Raw genomic sequence first — 19,833 nt, 5'->3', positions numbered from 1 at the left:
AAATTTTGGGTTGACACAGCAGTAGTAGAGAGAAAATCTTCCAGTGGGGACTCTAATTAGCAACACGAACGCGTTTTGATACGAAACGCGTTAAGGAGGAGCCTAGCTACGCCATGATGTCACGCCACCGGATCACGGAGGTCCGGCGGCCATCTTTCTTTCAGAGCTGGTCAGTGTATTAAGCAGCTCTTAAGCTGCATGTCATTTTTCACCTGAAGATACTGCAATTTCCACATGTGTTTTTATACTTTTATGAATTTGGATAACTTCCCAATAAATCTTGGAATACTACACTATGTACTACTACACTCTTTTGCTCTGCAACAAGCACTTAAACCACCTAGGACCCCAGGTGTTTTCCAGTGTTTTCCAGTCCAGAGGAAGGAACCTATTTGTGACCAGACGCTAATACAGCACACCCCCAAAGGGACCTCTGATTGACATCATAAATACCCAGACCGACAGAGGAGGCGATTCCTGCACCAGGCTGTACCCCATTAGAGAGGAGACCTCTGGCTCATTTATATGATTAATGCGCATTAAGATTGCGCTTCTGGTGAGTTTGCAATCTTACTATTTATTCACACTTGGATTTAATCATTTTGGAACTGTACACAAATTCAATTGCTGAGTTTTAGCTCACTTTTAGCTGCACTTTAATGGGACGTTTTCTCTCTATGTGTATCATATATATTGACATAATTTAATGTGGACTGCTATCTAATCAGTTATTGCCAATTTGATTTACGTCACAGTATATTTTCATCACCTCATCGTTAGTATTTAGTGTATATATATATATATACATATGTATATATATATATATATATATATATATATATATATATATCATTAATTTTAGCGCTGTACTACTTTTATTTTATTGTCTATTGAGAAGGTTTGTGGTTCCTTTTTGGTGCAATAGCTGCTATTATGTAAGCGCTCGCTAAGTCCTTACGTTTTATTTTTAGGACTAGTTCTGGTAACACACTGGGATTCCCTAACTTACCTAAATATACGTGGCATGTATATTTTTACTTTAAACATGATCTGCTTTTCTTCCAGATTTGTACAGGAATCCAATATAAAACATTTCCTCTTTGTCGGAGCTTTCTGTAATAAAGACCAGTTACTACTGCTCTCTCTCCTTGGACTGGTCTTGTATCCACCTCCACCCACAGTTTTCTAGCAGTCTGTAGTGGGTGGGGCTTGTTGGGTCCCTTCCACAGCTCTGCTCTCTTGCACAGGATTTGTACACCACAGTGATGATGTTACTGCTACTTTTAGAAAGTCATATTTGGGTTTGTAAAGACATTTGGCGCTCACAGAGTGGACTTATATTCTTTGTGGTTTTGTGGCCATTGAGGAATCTATTTATGAAAGCTTTTATGCCCATAGTTCAGTTTTAACTCTTATGTACTATCTTCTGGATAACAATACAAGTCTGTAAAACAATTTGCAAAGTACTGTGATTAATTAAATTTTTTTGAAATATGACTCATTACATAAAATTGAACGCAGATGGTCTACATTGGAGGTCAACAACCCATAGATCATGGTTTACCAGTAGATCGTGGCCAGGTGACAGGTAGATCACCGTCAGGGCTTGCTGACCCACTATCCCAGAGCACAAAACAGAGTGCAATGCAATGGAACTACTTGTAAAAGTTGGTGCTGTAGTAGTGAGCAAGAGCCGCATAAGCCGATATGCTGGCTCCAGTCCCATGCAAAGTGATAGTAACTGCACTCCACATCTTATCCCAGCTAGCGGTCTCCAGAGTGGTGCCAGTAGCAGGAAAGAAGAGATCTTAAGGTCAGCAATACACAGAGCATAATAGAATGGGTTGTTTTCACACTAATGAGCTGCAGTTTACCCACACCACGGGCGCAGTGCAGTATACCTAACAAAAAAGCCTAAGAGATGAGCACAGTAGTTACTTATGGTGGCAAAACTTCGGGACTGGTAAAACAAGTACAAAACATGAGTTCTAATATTCCCAAAATACCATAATTTTATTCACTGAAAATGTTTTTTTTTTAAAAGTTGTTTGAAAAAATATCAGCGTGGAATCCAAACAAAAATTTACTAAAAAGTCAATATTAACCACTTGCCCTCCAGAGGATTTACCACCCTTCCTGACCAGGCCATTTTTTGTGTTACGGCGCCGTGTTACTGACAATTGCGTGGTCATGCAGCGCTGCACCCAAAAATTTCCGTCCTTTTTTTTTCCACAAATTGAGCTTTCTTTTGATGGTATTTGATTGCCTGTGCGTTTTTTATTTTTTGCACTATAAAAAAAAAGGCCAACAATTTTGAGAAAAAATTATATTTTTGACTTTTTGCTATTAAATATGTCCAGTAAAATTTTTTTTAAAAATCTAATTTCGTCATAAAATATATGCCAAAATGTATTCTGCTACACGTCCTTGCTAAAAAAAAAAATCCCAATATGTGTAAAATTAATTGGTTTACGTGAAAGTTATAGCGTTTACAAATGTACCCGAGCAGACAGTGAGGACTGTTAGTAAACAAAGCAGCCCTCCTCCCCATCAGAGATCCTCGGCAATCACCGGGCACCAGCGGGTAATCACTGGCCGGAACCCGGTGATTGACAGCCGCGGCCGCAAATGGCGGCACGGGTATGACACGCACCCCCTACCCAGGAATGCAAACTCATGTATATATACGTGATTTTGCGCACCCCTGCCACCCTGTTCTGCTATAGGGCGGCGGGAAATCGGTTAAAGAACATATCACCATGGATTGAGAGACAAGACAACAAACAATAACAAATTAACGTCCAGACGCTGTGTCTCCATTAAAGAGATTCACCCTCTCAATTTGTCCTGTTTACCAATATCAAGGTGAAAGTAGAAAAAAAACAGGGTTGTCCCCAGAAATGTAATAAAGGGTAAATCTTAAAATCGGGACACTGGTTCTGGTGACCTGGGGGTCCAAAGGTATTCCTTTCATTTGTAAGGATTTCCTCTCACTTCCTATTTTGGCTATGGGACAAGATGTAAAGGTAAATCTCCCCAATGGGATGCAAATAGCAAAAAAAAAAAAATCTGACAGGGGTCATGACCCTCCCTTATTTTATCCAAAACTAAACAAAAGTTTTGCCTATAGTTCTATTTGAAGTTCTGCTTTAAGAAAGCCATCTAAAAAGAAACAACACTGTTGCTATTTTATGCAACAAAATTAAGTGATTGGTGACTGCTTTCCAAAATGCTTTTGTAATCAATCAATGTAATAAGTATTGCAGGGAACAAGGAGGGCAATTTCTGTAAAACATAAAGGCTCTCAAACCTTTTTTTCCTCTTTAGGAAAACCTATACAAGAAAAATCAAGATGAGCCTAAAAGAAGCATAAAAATTGACAGCAAGTATAGGAACTGCTGGTTTACATATTTGTCAATTTTTCTTACTTTCAGTACATAGTGAAAAGAGCAAACATTTTTACAATAATGTGCTACTAAATTCAATTAGAGTAAGCAAAAAAAATCCATTCTTCAGGAACATATTCTTACTTTGTATCAAATATTTTTTAACTTGACATATACATTTTTCTTCCACAGTAATAACAATACCTTTAAATTTCTTACTGTATAGTCAATGATGTTTAACTCTGGAGAACATAGGAGGGGGACTGGCTTTTAATTAGACACTTGTATTCACATCTTAACGATTAACCACTTGCCCTCCAGAGGATTTAACCCCCTTCCTGACTAAGTTACTTTAACTGACAATTGCATGGTCATGCAACACTGCACCCAAATTTAATTTACGTCCTTTTTTTTCCCACAAATTGAGCTTTCTTTTGGTGGTATTTGATTGCCTGTGCATTTTTATTTTTTTGCGCTATAAAAAAAAAAAAAGACTGACAATTTTGTGAAAAATTAACAATTGTTTTTACTTTTTTGCCATTAAACATATCCAGTAAAGAATTTAAAAAATAAAATGTCTACATAAATTTAGGCCAAAGTGTATTCTGCTACATATCTCTGCTGAAAAAAAAATCCCAATAGGTGTAAATTAATTGGTTTACATGAATGTTATAGCATTTACAAATGGAGGTATATAAACTGGGATTTATTTTTTTTTTAATTTTTACTAGTAATGGCAGCGATCAGCGAGTTATAGCGGGACTGCAGCAGGCATTATGCCACTGGGGAGAACTGACTTGGTGTTACTGACATCCCCAGTGACACCAATACAGTGATCAGTGCTAAAAAAAAAAAGCACTGACACTGTACTAATGGCACTGGGCAGGAAGGGGTTACCATGAGGGGCGATCAAATGGTTAACTGTGTGGTGTTTCACTATGTGCTGTGTCCGTGTGCTTCACTGTAAGAAAACTGCTTTGGATGGATGTGCTGTGCACGAGGTGATAGGGAGAAGAACCAATTTGTTTAGAAACAGTTCTCCTCCCCATTGGAGTTGCTCAGCAATCACTTGGCGCTGGCGAGTAATCACCGGTCTGGACCCGGTGATTGACAACCGCGGCCGCGAATGGCGCCTTGCGTGCCCCCTACCCGGTAATGTAAATTCAAGTATATATATATATATATATATATATATATATATACATACACACACGTGATTTTGTGCACCTGTGCTACCCTGTAGCAGTATTTCTGCTATAGGGTGGTTGGGAAGCGGTTAAAAAAAACAATTAACTTTGTTGCCCTTTTTACATATGATTTACTACATGAATGCACATATTGCATATACAATTACATTTTACAAAATCACATTTTAAAACATATGTGAACTCAACCACTAAAACCTTATTAACAGATCATATCGAAAGTAATTTTCAATATTTGGCAATCCTGTCCATTCCTTGTTCAGGCACTTTTTGTTATAGGGTACCAACAAGGTTCATGTCTCCTAACTACATTGGCTACTGATGGAGAATACAAGTGCCCACACTGTACACAGGCACTGTCCACCACACTGTACACAGGCACTGTCCCTAGGGTTGGTGTCACCCGGTGCGGTAACACTTGGTGACACCCCCTCCGACGATCCCCGCGGAATGGATCGGACTCCGATCAATTATGCTCAATACGCAGATCCGATCCATCCTGCGGGGATAGTCGGCTTTCTTTACAACTTACCATTTCTTGGAGCAGGTCCGGTGTCCGCAAGATCGTTGGCTTTCAACTTATACGGGGTGACACCGGACCTGCTCCAAGAAAAGGTAAGTTGTAAAGAAAGCCGACGATCCCCGCAGGATCATCGGATTTTTTTACAACTTACCTTTTTGTGGAGTGGGTCTGGTGCAGGGGCAGACTGACCATTTGGAAATTTGGGCACTGTAGGGGGCCCCATGAGATGCCCCTGGTACCTTTTTCATAGGTTTTTTTGAGTTTGGGCAAGGACACAGGGGCCCCATGATCCCCTATTGCCCGGGGGCCCCATGAGTTGGCAGTCCGTCCCTGGTCTGGTGCCACCCCATGCGATCGGTGTCACCCTGTGCAGACAGCACCCCCCGCACCTGCCTCAGGACGCCACTGCTGTCCACTGTTGTACCCATTAGAAAACTTGTCCTGAGAAGTACCCAGCAGGAAGCCTGACCTCAGAAATGTCATGTAGACATCACTCGAGTTTATGTAAATATGCAGTGGATGCAAAAAGGCAACAGAAAAGCAGCACTACTGAGATGCAACCAAGGATAAAAAAAAATTGGGACTGCCTACTCAGACTGTTTGCAAATGGGCAGTATACTGCCTACAGGTATGGAATGACAAAGGAGCACTTTTTTGAAAACTTAAAGTGAAAATTTAGTCAGAAAATTAAGTCCAGCTAGATCAATTCAGGCTGGCCCCTTTTGCAAGTACAGTCAGGGTCAGTGCTTCAACTAACCAAACTAGGCAGCCGTCTGGGGTGCACTGCCACCTAGGGGTGCCTGGGTGCAGCACAGGCCAGCACTCTCTCTGTGTGGGATGCAGCCACGTCATGAATGATCCTTCAGCTGAGGGGAGGGGCAACAGAGGGGAGTCAGAAAGGTCAGAGGAAAATGGTGGGTGTCTGGGGCCAGTGTAGCAGCTGAGCTGCCACTCCTTCCAGTGTTCCTCTCAGACCCAGTCGCTTACTGCAAGCCGGCTAGCAACTACTGATCACTGTGGAGTTCCAGCCCTTTTCTTCCCATTAATCAGCAGAGGCAAGTAATATCTGACTCTCTGATGTCTCATGTCTGTGTGAGTGTGACCTGGCCGGACATCCATCACATGTGCAATGACATTATCATGATCCCACAGCCTACTTGGCCTGCTAATCCGTGTCAGCATTGGTGGAGCTGTGTTGTGCCAGGTGTTTCACTGTGCGGGATAACTTTTAGTGTTCTCTGTGTATGTGCGGGCTGGGCTGCCTGCTGTCAAAATGTTTTATCTCCCAGGATCAACAGGTAAAAGAAACTATGCTACATGAGAGATTCAGAAAAACTAAAACTGCTGATTAATGCTACTGACAGACTGCATCATATATGTATTTATTTTCTTTTTGCCTTTTAGTTCTTTAGTTTAACCTCTGATCCCAAATTTGTCCACAAAACTTAAAGCTTAACCTTCAGTCTTGCAAAGCTCCTCTCCTTCACTGAAATTACTTACTCTTGCTTACATCTAGCTCTTTCCTCCCCAGCTTTACTATCCCTGGCCCACCCCTTTCATTCATTGGATTTCAGTTATTTCAATTTTTGTTAACTAGGGCAGTATCCGAGCAAATACCCTCTACCTAGGGGCAGCCACTCTTGGAGACTGACCTCCACCCATGAAGGTGCTTTGATTAACTCCTCCAAAGATCCAGCCCAACACTTGCATGAAGGCTAAAGGCTTGTAAGAGAGGTACCAAGGCACAGGGCTATGTAGGGCACCCTGCTGACCTCTGCCACCAGTCATGATCTACCTGCATTGCACAGATAAACACAGTGACCCAAGGTAAAAAAAAGGTATGTAATAAAAACATTAAAGCAGATTTTTTTTTTTCTTACCATGTAGTAGGACTGCACTGTATGGGTTAACTATTCGTCTTGTCTGAATACAGAGCACATACATATGTCCGTTTACACCCACCGCTCCATAGAGGAGAATTGAGGTTCCGATTGGGTCCACTTGAAAATCGGACCCGATCAGAACATGCAAAAGGAACACAGCAGGGAGCCAGGTCAACGTGAGTTACAACAGTGGAACTTTATTCAAAGAGCACTTACATTTAAAACCTCCATGGTCAGTACAATGTGCAGAGACAGCTCTCTCCAGGGAGCTGACAGTGACTGAAGGGCTTAACGAGAGACCCGCTGGAAGAAGGAGTCCGCGGCTTCTCTCCATGAGCTCCCGCCGGATGGACCCGGTCGGAACGTTCATGTGAAAGAGGCCTTAGAATGGCCCAGCCAAAGTACAGACCTAAATTCAATTGAGAATCTGAGACAAGACTTGAAAATTGCTGTTCACAGACGCTCTCCAACCAATCTGACAGACCTTGAGCTATTTAACAAAGAAGAATGGGCAAAAATTTCACTCTCTAGATGTGTAAAGCTGGTAGAAACATCCCCAAAAAGACCTGCAGCTGTAAATTGCGGCAAAACGTGATTCTACAAAGTATTGACTCAGGAGGCTGAATATAAATGCACGCCACACTTTTCAGTTATTTATTTGAAAAAATATTGAAAACAATTTATCATTTTCCTTCCACTTCACAATTGTGTGCCGCTTTGTGTTGGTCTAGCACATAAAATCCCAATAAAATACATTGAGGTTTTTGGTTGTAACATGACAAAATGTGGAAAAATTCAAGAGGTATGAATACTTTTTCAAGGCACTGTATACCAGAACCGTATCATTGCTAATGGATAATTATTCAAGGACTGAGATGTGTAAATACCCAAAGCATTGCCTTCATTTATTCTTGATTTTCTATGTAGTCATTACACTTTATACATAATGCTTCTTTCATCATCACAGCCTGAAGATATTTGTCCACCCAGATTTAGCCTAAGCGCTTGCATGCTTCCTAATAAAATTATTCCTCCCATGCATGAAACAACAGCTCCATCTGCCAGTGCTGTGGTTATGTAGAATGCAAGCATGAGTGAGCAAGAATAATTGCAGATTATACGCATTCCAATATTACACAAGTGGTATGAAAATATGTAACATAGCAAGAAATATTTATAATCGTATGTAATATATAAATATATAGAAAACGGTTACATAATTGTTTTTTTACTAGACAGCAACGATTTTATAGTTGGGCAACATGAATACCATTCACTAAGTAGTGATGCCATTACATTGGTAACTTGCCTCACTTTCAAATAGTTCCATATCTGTTTAAGAAGGTCATCTAATACATGAAACTGCATGCTTTATGATTTGATGATGGAAGTCAGTAGAACTTTTATTATTATTATTATACAGGATTTATATAGCGCCAACAGTGTGCTCAACGCTGTACATTATAAAGGGAGACAGTACACAAGACAGTACAGTAACAATATGATTCAATACACGAGGGGTTCGAGGGCCCTGCTCCTTGGAGCTTACAATCTAGGAGGGAGGGGATAGTGGTACAGGAGGAAATAGCTGTGGGGGATGGAGTGATAGGAAGAGTGGAGGAGTTCAGTAATTAGCTGAGGGCGGGGTATGCTTCCCTGAAGAGATAGGTTTTCAGAGTGTGCCTAAAGGTGAGGAGAGTAGGTGACAGTCTGATGGATTGGGGTAAGGAGTTGCAGAGAATGGGGGAAGCCCTGAAGAAGTCCTGGAGATGGGCATGGGAGGAGGAGACCAGGGAACTAGAGAGTAGGAGGTTTTGTGAGGAGCGGAGAGTACGTTTTGGGTGATATTTGGATACCAGATTGGTGATGTAGTTTGGGGCAGTATTATGAACAGCTTTATAAGTCAATGTTAGCATTTTGAATTTTATCCGTTGGGCAATCGGAAGCCAGTGGAGGAATTGGCAGAGGGGGGTGGCGGATATGGAGCGATTAGTAAGGTGAATGAGTCTGGCTGCAGCATTCAAGATAGACTGGAGCGGGGATAGCCTGCGGTGGGGTAAGCCGATGAGGAGGGAGTTACAGTAGTCGAGGCGTGATATAATGAGGGAGTGAATGAGTTGCTTAGTGGTTTCCGGGGTTAGGAACAGGCGTATTTTGGAGATGTTGCGGAGGTGAAGTTTGCATGAGTTTGTCAGCGAATGGACTTAGGGCTAGAAGGACAGATTGGAGTCTAGGATGACACCTAGTACTCTGGCTTGAGGGGAGGGACTGATGGTGGTGTTCTTGGTCTTGATGGAGAAGTCGGGGGGCGCGGTCTGGGGGGAAGACTAGGAGCTCAGTTTTGGACAGATTTAGTTTGAGGAAGTGGAGTGACATCCAGTCCGATATGTCGCTCAGTAGGCTTGTGATACGAACGAAGACTGAAGGGGTGAGGTGAGGGGTAGAGAGATAGATTTGCGTGTCGTCGGCATAGAGATGGTAGTTGAAGCCGTGAGAGTGTATCAATTGGCCCAGGGAGGAGGTGTAGATGGAAAAGAGAAGGGGCCCGAGGACAGAACCTTGAGGGACCCCAACAGAGAGGGGTAGTGAAGAGGAGGTGGCAGCGTTATAAGTAACACTGAAGTAGCGCTGTGATAGATAGGAAGAGAGCCAGGAGAGAGCGGAGTCTCTGAGGCCAAGAGAGTGTAATTGTTTCAGGAGGAGGGGGTGGTCAACCGTGTCGAAAGCCGCAGAGAGGTCGAGGAGTAGGAGCACTGAATAGTGGCCATTAGCTTTGGCGGTTAGCAGGTCGTTGGTGAGGTTGAGTAGGGCAGTTTCGGTGGAGTGTAGGGCGCGGAAGCCAGACTGTAGGGGATCAAGGAGGTTGTTGTCGGTGAGGTGGGAACTCAGGCGATTATAGACTAAGCGCTCTAGGAGTTTGGATGTAAATGGCAGCAGGGAGATGGGTCTAAGGTTGTTCGGGTCAGTGGGATCCAGGGAGGGTTTTCTTAAGTATGGGAGTGATGTGCACGTGTTTTAGAGGGGAGGGGAATGTGCCAGTAGAGAGGGAAAGATTAAACATGTGTGTGAGGGAGCGTAGGATGGAGGAAGAGGGTGGTCGTAGGAGTTGTGAGGGAACGGGGTCAAGGGGGCAAGTGGTGAGGCGGGCTTCAGAGAAGACCTTAGTGACCTCTTCAGTGGTAGCGAGGTCGAAGGAGTGGAGTGTTGAGGGGGTTTTAGTGTGAGGAATGCTAGGTGGGGTGGAAGTCTGGGCAGTGGTGAGGTCGAAGGAGTGGAGTGTTGAGGGGGTTTTGGTGTGAGGAATGCTAGGTGGAGTGGAAGTCTGAGCAGTGGCGATGTCCCTATGAATTGCGTCGATCTTGTTTTTGAAATGGTTAGCAATCTCGTGCGCGGTGAGTGAGGTACTGGGTGGAGGTGGGGGCGGAGAGGGTAGAGAGTTAAAAGTAGAGAAAAGCCGGCGAGGACTGGAGGAGAAGGTATTAATGAGGGTAACAAAGTAGGCTTGCTTGGCAGTGTGGAGGGAGGAAGTGTAGGTTAGGAAGGCAGATTTATATCGGGTGAACGCTTGTTGGGATCTGGTTTTGAGCCATAGTCGCTCCAGCGCGCGACTGTGTCGTTTGAGATTTTTGGTGTGGTCAGTCTGCCAGGGTTGTAGCGGTCGGGGTCTAATGCTTCATGTTGTTGGGGGTGCTAGCGAGTCTAGAGTGGCTGATAGCGAGTTGTTATAAGCAGTAGTGGCCAGGTCAGGGCAAGACAGGGGAAGAATGCTGTCGTAGAGTTGGTCAGCAGCAGAGTGGAAAGGGGCAGGGTTCAAGTTGCAGAGGTTTCTGCTGGTGATAGTTTGACGTTTGGAGGGATAGGTGTTTGAGGACGAGGAGACTGTGAAGGTGATGAGATTGTGATCGGAGAGGGGAAATGGGGTGTTTGAGAGGTTATAGGGAGTACAGTGGTGGGAGAAGACAAGGTCTAAAGTATTTCTGTCGGAGTGAGTGGAGGACTGAATACACTGCGCTAGCTCAAAAGAAGAGGTTAAGTGGAGGAGTTGGGATGTAGCCGGGTTATTGATGTTAATAGGGATGTTGAAGTCTCCGAGGATGATAGTGGGTAGCTCAGAGGAGAGAAAGAACTTTACCTCATTCACGACAGCTGGTCACAGATGGACTGAATATTGGCTGGTTTAGCAAGGACCAGCAAAAATTCGATCCATCTATGGGCAGGCTGACTTTACCCAAGTTGATCCATTGATAGACTTGGGTACAACCAGCCTGCCGCTAGCAGTAAGCATTGTGTTTTAGCAGCCAGGAAGGCTCCCTGCTTTCCCTCTCGAACCGCCCCACCAGCAAAACACAATATTGCTGCAGGAGGCATTCCCTCATCAACACTGACTGTGTTACTGGGGGAATCAAGAGATTTTCTTTCAGTTCATCTATGGCTTGCCTGAGGATAATTTCCTTGTGGAATGCTACCTGCAATGTCTATTTGCCTTTAGAAAATATACAGGAACCTGGTCCAACTCTGTAATTAAAGTTGGAAGTAGTAGCTTAGCGATGCAATAGTGAATTGTTCAATGTTTAATCATTAACAAGAAGGATCTATATATGCATTGCGGCTGATGTACTAAAATAAACAGGCTGTTCACTTTGGAAGGGAATTGTCACCAGAACTTATTGAATACAGTGAAGATGTACAGACTTCCATCATCCAGTCATGTGAATTTTACTGGCACGGGTTTTGGTATGCTTTCCAAAGTGAAATTTCACCATGTTCACTAAGCTCTGTGGAAAATTCCCTTATAATGTGCAACTTCTCTTGCCAAGTGAACAGCCTATTTGCCTTTCTCAAACCAACCCCACTGAAAGCAATTCTCCTACAATCCATTAAAATGTTTCAATATATACATATAGATATATATATAGCTATATATATATGATAAACAAGATAACAGGATTAGTTACATTGGGTTACAACACTATGTTCATTGTTATTGGTCTTTTGCACTGCTTTATTGTGTACCGATTACCAGTTTTATTTTTTAAATAGACAGAAGCTTAGGCATTTAGCTCAAGTATGTGAACAAATATTCCCAGCACTAGGTTAATCTTATGGAAGGGCACAATTTTGCACAACCAGGAAAACCCAACATAGCTAATCTCCACTCTCCAAAGCCCCAAAGCTGCCACTGAAATTGCAATTACTACCCTATCTAGTTGGATCAAACAAAAATCATATAATGACCATCAGTAACTTTGGCATTACATCATCAATATGCAAAAGCTTATGCTACCCAACAGAAAAAAAACACAAGGGTAAAACTATAACAGACCTATTTTTACATCACAAACGAAAACTAGCAGGTATTATAAAGTGAGGGTGTCCCTTTAATGCAGAGCAATGAGTGGAGAACAGAAATAAAAATGTTTCCACTGTCTGTCAGTTCTCTATGTGACGGTTTGGCAAGCCAATGCATAAACACTTTCTGGCTTATATTCTTCCATAAAGATTTACGAGGCCGACGGCTCCTGCAGTTCACTTGGGTTTCTTGGTTGATAAGTAGTTGATGCCAAAAAGACGCTTCCCTCATTCAGGAAGCATTTGTAAAATGTCTTACTGAGTGATTAACTTTGTCCTTTCTGCTTCATTTCCCAAGGTGTTTCATACAGAATGGCAAATATATCTAGTGAGAGATATGGCATTTTATTTTTAAAAACATGTTTAATCTGCAGAGGCATAAAATTTTGTCTCTAAATTAATTACTTCTCTGTGTGCAAGTGGAAAAATAAAAACAAGATCATTGTTGTTTATTGGGAGAACAGCTATATTTTCTGTAGCTGCAGTTTCCCTTCTTCAGCTCCGTTATCAATTTGAGAACCTTTCCACAAGCATTTAAAAAAAAAAGGGAGGCCACAGATATTAGCAAGATATTTGACTAATTAAAAGACACGTGGGCGTGCGGGGGTCAGTTTCCCAACAAGGCCTTAAAGGCATAGGACCCCTTTTACACTGGGCAGACTCCGACAAGCGGATCCACCTGCTCAGCGGGGAATCTGTACCATATGCAGAGTGGACACGGACACAGCCCACTGTTCTCTATGGGGTGGTTGGATGTAAATGGATTACCTGTCCGTTTACATACGACGTTCCTCTGATCCACTTGACCAGGGATATCCAAACTTTCTAAAAAAAGGGCCAATTTACTGTCCTTCAAAACTTTTGGAGGGCCGAACTGTGGCCAGTGGGAGAAGAAAATGTCCTGGCATCAGTGGGAGTAAACAGTGCCCCGTCGTTAGTATTAGAGGGAATAATAGTGCTCCATCAGTGGTATAAATAGGAGGAATAATGTCCCATCATTGGTGTCAGTGGTAGGAATAGCATCCCACTGTTGGTGTTAGTGGGAAGAATAGTGCTCCATCGTTGGTGTCATAGGAGGAATAGTTCCCCATCATTGGCGTTAGTGAGAGGAATAATGCCCCATCATTGGTATCAATGGGAGGAATAGTGCCCCTTTATTGGTGTCAGTGGTAGGAATAGCATCCTACTGTTGGTGTTAGTGGGAGGAATAGTGTCCCATCATTGGTGTTAGTGGGAGGGATAGTGCCCCATCATTGGTATCAATGGGAGGAATACTGCCCCACCACTGGTATCAATAGGAGGAATAGTGTCCCATAATTAGTATCAATAGGAGGAATAGTGCCCTTTTGTCGGTGTCAGTGGCAGGAACTATGCCCCACTGTTGCTGACAGTGGGGGGAATAATGCCCCAAGTGCCAAATAAAACCAAGCAAAGGGCCACATCCAGTCCCCGGGCCAAAGTTTGCAGACCACTGCACTAGACTGATGGGGAATGGATCACTATTCATTTGTTTCTGGGGGACAAGATTGGATGCAGGCAGATGTACAAGGGCACATATCCGTTTACATATTTCTCCCCACAGAGAACAATGGGTGGTCCAATTGGGTCCACCTGAAAAACAGGTCCACTCACGTAAAAGGGGCAACGGCATTCTGAGGCACCAAACAAAATAAGCTGATCTCCATTTATATTCCAGAAAGGGATTGTAAAGAAACGTTTTTGGCGATGGCGGTTGTGTCCTGGGACTTAGAGTAGTGGCCAGAAGACCTGGAACACATGCCCCAGCTGCCGAGATCCACTGGCAACACTGCTTCTTAAGCTGGCCATGCTCAAGTAAATTTTCAACTGAACGTTTGCATGAACATTCAAAAAAATGGCAGTAATCAGTACATCCTTTTAACAATTTTACCAATCGATTTTGGAATGAAGGTAATTTATCAAATGAAAACCACATTTACTGTTAGAAATGGGTTCATTCGAGAAAAAAATGTTATCCTGTTCCTTTTTATTTTCTTCAATACGGGCGAAAATGAACATCAATATGACTCCCACTAATGGTTCTAAAATCAAATGAATGCTTCTGAGACAAACGTGTGTGGTCACCTTCAGCAATAACTATACTGAAGATAATGATATCACAGAACAATAAAAGATCAAATATTTTATTTATTTTTTTTATTTATAGCGGAACTGAACTCCCAAATATACTCACATCCACTTCCCCGCGATGCAGCGATTACATCCCTCACCGGCCACTGTCATCTTTTCTGCGGATGCTGGGTTTTCGGCCTCTTGATTGGCTGGTAGGGGGTGAGATCATCCCACGCATGTGCATGGGAGTCAGTCACTCCTGCACATCCAGTATGCCGGGAATGCACAGCTCAGTTTACATTCAAAAGAAAACTGTGAGAAAGCAGGTAAGTGTGTACTACCTGTTTGCAGTTTTCTAAAAGTTACATTTAGCTCCACTTTAAAATTATGAATAATAACATTTTCAACTAAGGTGGGGAGAGACGCACCATAACCCACAATGATATGGAACATGCCTCTTTTCTTTCCAGGCAAATTCCAAACTTCCAGATCAAATGATGTTATTGAACATCAGAATTTCCTTAAAGCAATCAGTTCATAGAATCCACATGAAAATGTATAATGAAAGACATGGGGTTGTATTACTAAAATTTGAGAGTGCAAAATCTGGTGCAGCACTGTGGAGAAATCAGATTCCAGGTTTTATTGTCAAAGAGTAATTGAACAAGCTGGCATTAGAAGCTGATTGGCTACCATGCACAGCTGCACCAGATTTTGCACTCTCCAGTTTTTGGAAATCCCCCCCATGGTCTAGTGCTAAAACTACGTCCTAATCAATGTTATCAAATCAAATTTTTTTTAAGGCATATGAAAACATTGTTTTGTAGCACAAAATGAGTAATTTCTACTCAAATAAATTCTAATATGTCATCTTAAAAAACAAGCCGGAACATGCAAAATTTTTATTTGTTAGGAACACTGTAACACAGGCAGATGTTTTAGCGAACCGCTAACATAACTGTTAAAATGACCAGACTTTTGGATGGATGCTGGAAGGTCGACTCACCCCTGACTTATTTTAGCCCTTCAGGGACCAAGGTCTCAGAATCTGAGGATACCAGTTCTGTCCTTCCACATTCAAGGCCATTATATGATTTAAGAGCTCAGTGGTCTCCACAGTATCCACATTTTTTAATTATAAATTACAAATACAGCAGGAGGGGTGAAGCAAAAGAAGGGGTTTTCAAGAGACTTACCAAGTCTAGAGTGCATATAAATTGATGACCCTTGATGACCCTTTCAGAGCCACTCAGGGTGAAAAATTTTGGCAGTATTCATATCAAGTGTTTAGTCTAAGTAAGTGTTTACTGCATAACATACAGTACATGCTAAAGGAAGCTATAGAAGAAGGACACAGAGGAGTACTAAACTGTAATATGCTCACGTCCTTCTTGGTGAAGGTCTCGGACTAGAACCCTGAAATTGTGAATACCTGTATCTGCTTTGCTATATGATGCATTTGTCAAATCTGTTTGATGTTTGCTCTTTGTATTTGCTTACACATTTGAACATGATTACCGTGCTATGCACACCAGCCATGCTCAGCAGGATTTTCATGAAACCCATGGGTTCCCTACAAAGGCTGCTAAGTGATTCCTTAAGCTGTGGCTGAGTGACCTCCCATGTGATGATGCCTACGTGGTTTTAGGTGCAATGCCATTTGGTAGAGTCATCTGCATGACATCATTGTTATTTCTAGTTGTTTGTAAGCGTGGCATTCTGACAACCACTGCAAGGAAAGCATTAATCCCAAGGACCCCCCCCCCCCAAAAAAAAAAAAAAATTAAGTTTAGCAGGGGTTCACTGAGACCTGAAAATGATTTCAAGGGTTTCTTTGGATAGAAAAGTTGCAGAGGCCGATATACACAATATGGCACTTTATACCATGTTACCTTATAATGCATAATATAATCTATCCATTCATTTACTGATATAGATCAGTGCATTATGATTGTATATGGTGGTTTTAATATTTTTTGACCATAAACTCTTGTGAAATACGTAGGGGTACATATCCAGCATTTTGCAGTAGGCAAAACAAGTGAAGCTATAGAAAGGTTATAGTGATCTTGTATGAAGAGCTCCACTTGTATACCACTAGAGTTTCTGCTCTTGAAGATAACCTATCACTTAGCACCTACATGGGCTTGTGGCAAAATTTTAGAGAAACCAGCCAAGACAGAACTTTTAGTTGTTTTTTTGGTGCATACCATCATCTTTGAACACCCCTCAACAATTAGAGTAGGTGCTTGTTTACTTGGAAAAAGTATAACTGTGTCAGGTATTCCAAAACATAGCAGCTAAACACCTGTTCCAGCTTACACCTTTAAAACCAAGTCAGCAATGCCAGTTCCATTTTATGAATGCATATTTGATTCTCCAGGGGTCCAGCAACATGAATGAGCAACATAAAACTGTAAAAAAATAAAACGAAAATCTACATTTGACCATTTAATGGTTAACACACTCAAAATATATGTTTAGCATTTATAAAAGTAGCGGGTGGGCGTTTTAGTAAAAAAATCGAGTAAAAAGGTATGCTTATATCAAAAACTGTCATATATATATATATATATATATATATATATATATATATATATATATATACATACACACACACATATGTCTTTTTAGTATGTTATACATAGTTACATTTTACACATTTTTGAGTGACATAATTTAGAAGAATGGAGTTCTATGATAAAGAGGCAATAAATTCCTATTGCCACAAATTGGTGTACAATATTCAGATTTTAGCTGATGGAAAAAATGGTGTAAACAAATTTGAATAATGTTTCTATTAAACAGATATAATCTCAATAGTAGAGGTTGGCAGTAGCATTTGTATACACACACACACTGTATATACAGCAGGTAAAATAAGTATTGAACACGTCACCATTTTTCTCTAAAAGGTGCTATTGCCATTAAATTTTCACCATATTTTGGTAACAACCCATTGATGATCCATACATTGAATGGCCCAGCCTATCAGCTGGCTTGAATCCAATAGAAAATCTATGGTACTAAAGATCAGAGTTTCAGTTAATGTTTTCAATACTTTTTCCCTGTATCCTTTCATTTTATTACACAACTTAATTTCTAAAACTTATTTGTTTTGGTTTCTTTGTATGTATGGATTGCATGGGTTGTTGCTGATGTGTGGTAACAATTTCATGTCAATAGCACCTTTTCAATACTTATTTTACCCGATGTGTGTGTGTATGTATGTATGTATATATACACACACTATATATATATACCAAATATACATCCAGTATACAAGGTTTTAACAGCAAAGCCCGGCATACAGTATTTTAAAGTGATATTAAACCCAGGACCCTGCATTCACTATATCTGGTCTCTCGCAGTACACAGAACATGGAAATGCAATTATTTTAGTAACTATAAACTGCTAAATCACCTTTTCTCATCAGCAGTTAGAGCAGTCTTGTGACTTCAGCAGAGCACTGGTTAAAGCTTGTAAGAGGAGTTTTCTTTCTTCTCTAGGAGGTTGTGAAACCATTGACCCTCTGTCTGGACAGTGCTGATTGGCCCTGTGCTGATCACATGCACTCTCCCAAGAAAAATAAAAAAACCTCTCCAGCAATACACACCAAAGGAGCATGTGCATTTAACAATGGATTCATTCTGTATCAGGTGGTCATTTCAACAAGAGGAGGGTCAGAGAAGAATGGATCAAACAGCCTTTTTACACAATGCAGAGGATTAACCCCTATGGTTCTGCAGTGAGTATAACAATCATGTTTTACTGCATATACAGACTGATTTTACTGTTGTGGGTTTAGTAACACTTTAAAGACTGATTTTACACATTTGCTTGAATGTGCGTTCACAAAACATCAAACCAACATTGAAATAGAACAGCAGTAAACATAAGGTAGACTATAGAAAACGTCTTGCTTGCTAAATTAGGCTCTACTGAGACCTGTGAGCAGCCAAACTCTTGGTGAATGTTGTACGCCAATACTGGCATTGTGACAGGGCGCCGTACCTGTCCTGCCGATCACAGCCGCGGATGTCAGTCTCCGAGTCACAGCCAGTCGTTACTGGCTGTGTCCCGCCGATTAACGGCAATCACTGACAGAGAGCAGGGCTGCAGTAGCTCTGCTTTCTGTCAGTTCCCTGTCAGCTCCTGACATGCTGAGCCGGAGAGAAGAGTTTCTCTCTCCCGATCAGCTGTCCCCGTGCAGTACACACCCCCGCCACCTAGTAAAACACTCCCTCACACAGTTAACCCTTTCCGTAAATAAAAAAGTGAACCCCTTCCTCCCCAGTGCCATTAGTACAGTGTCAGTGTTTTTTTTTTGCACTGATCACTGTATTGGTGTCACTGGGGATGTCAGTGACCCCAAGTCAGTTCCCCCCCAGTGTCAGAATGTCCGCCACAGTCCCGCAGTCCCGCCATAAGTCGCTAATCACCACCATAAGTCACTGATCGCCGCCATAAGTCACTGATCGCCGCCATTATTAGTATAAAAAAAATGTAAAATCCCAGTATCTTTACTGCCATTTGTAAATGCTATAACTTTCAAAAAGTAAAAAATATTGTTTTTCTTCAAAATTTTTGGTCTTTTTTTGTTTATAGCGTGAAAAATAAAAAGCGCACAGGTGATCAAATACCACCAAAAGAAAGCTCTATTTGTGTGAAAAAAAGGACGTAAATTTCGTTTGGGTGCAGCATTGCATGACCACGCAATTATCAGTTGAATTAGTGCAGCTCCGAGTAGCAAAAAGAGGCCTGGTCATTACAGGGGGGTAAATCCTCAGGAGGGCAAGTGGTTAAAAAAATAATTTTCACTTTTTTTTTTTTTTTTTTTTTTTTTACATACGGTCACCAGTGCAGTACAGTGTCATCATATAACTGGTGTGGCGGTGATCAGGGACACTGACTGGTGACAGTACAAAAAAAAAAAATTTTTGTTCAATTTTTTTTATTACATTTTTTTCCCTTTTTTTTACGATTTTCTTTTCATATTACACTATGACCAAAGTAGTACAATGTTACCATATTAACATTGTACTACTTTGGGGAAGTGAGCCGTATTTGTTTTTTTTTTTACACAATATGATTGCTTATATCAAAGAATTTCTTTGCTATAAGCAAGCATTTAACTGAATGAAATCAATTCATTCAGGTTTTTTTGTTGTGATTAGCTGTGATTGGCCACGGCTAATCACATGACACAGATGGACTGTGATTGGCCCAGTCTGTGCATGTGATCACTGTGACCGATTACAGCTAGTGACACAATTGTATACAATAGATGGCATGAAAGGAAGCCATCCATTGTTTAAAACTGTCATGTGACCTGCTATGATTGGTCGCAGCAGGTCACATGGTACTGGCAACGAGCCAGTACAGAGATCTGTCA

General features: G+C 41.6%; 1 protein-coding gene across 8 annotated transcripts in view; it reads right to left on the bottom strand.

The window, feature by feature from the left end:
* The window catches only part of BCAS3 (BCAS3 microtubule associated cell migration factor), a 1,369,778-nt gene that overhangs the window by 1,291,204 nt on the left and 58,741 nt on the right, over window positions 1-19,833 (bottom strand). The window lies entirely within an intron of this gene.

Source organism: Staurois parvus, unplaced genomic scaffold (genome assembly GCF_062004578.1).
Source record: "Staurois parvus isolate SC_StPar_1 unplaced genomic scaffold, SC_StPar_1.0 ptg000172l, whole genome shotgun sequence".
NCBI lineage: Eukaryota > Metazoa > Chordata > Amphibia > Anura > Ranidae > Staurois > Staurois parvus.
The sequence above is the reverse complement of the archived record's forward strand: the minus strand, read 5'-3'. Positions and strand labels throughout refer to the sequence as shown.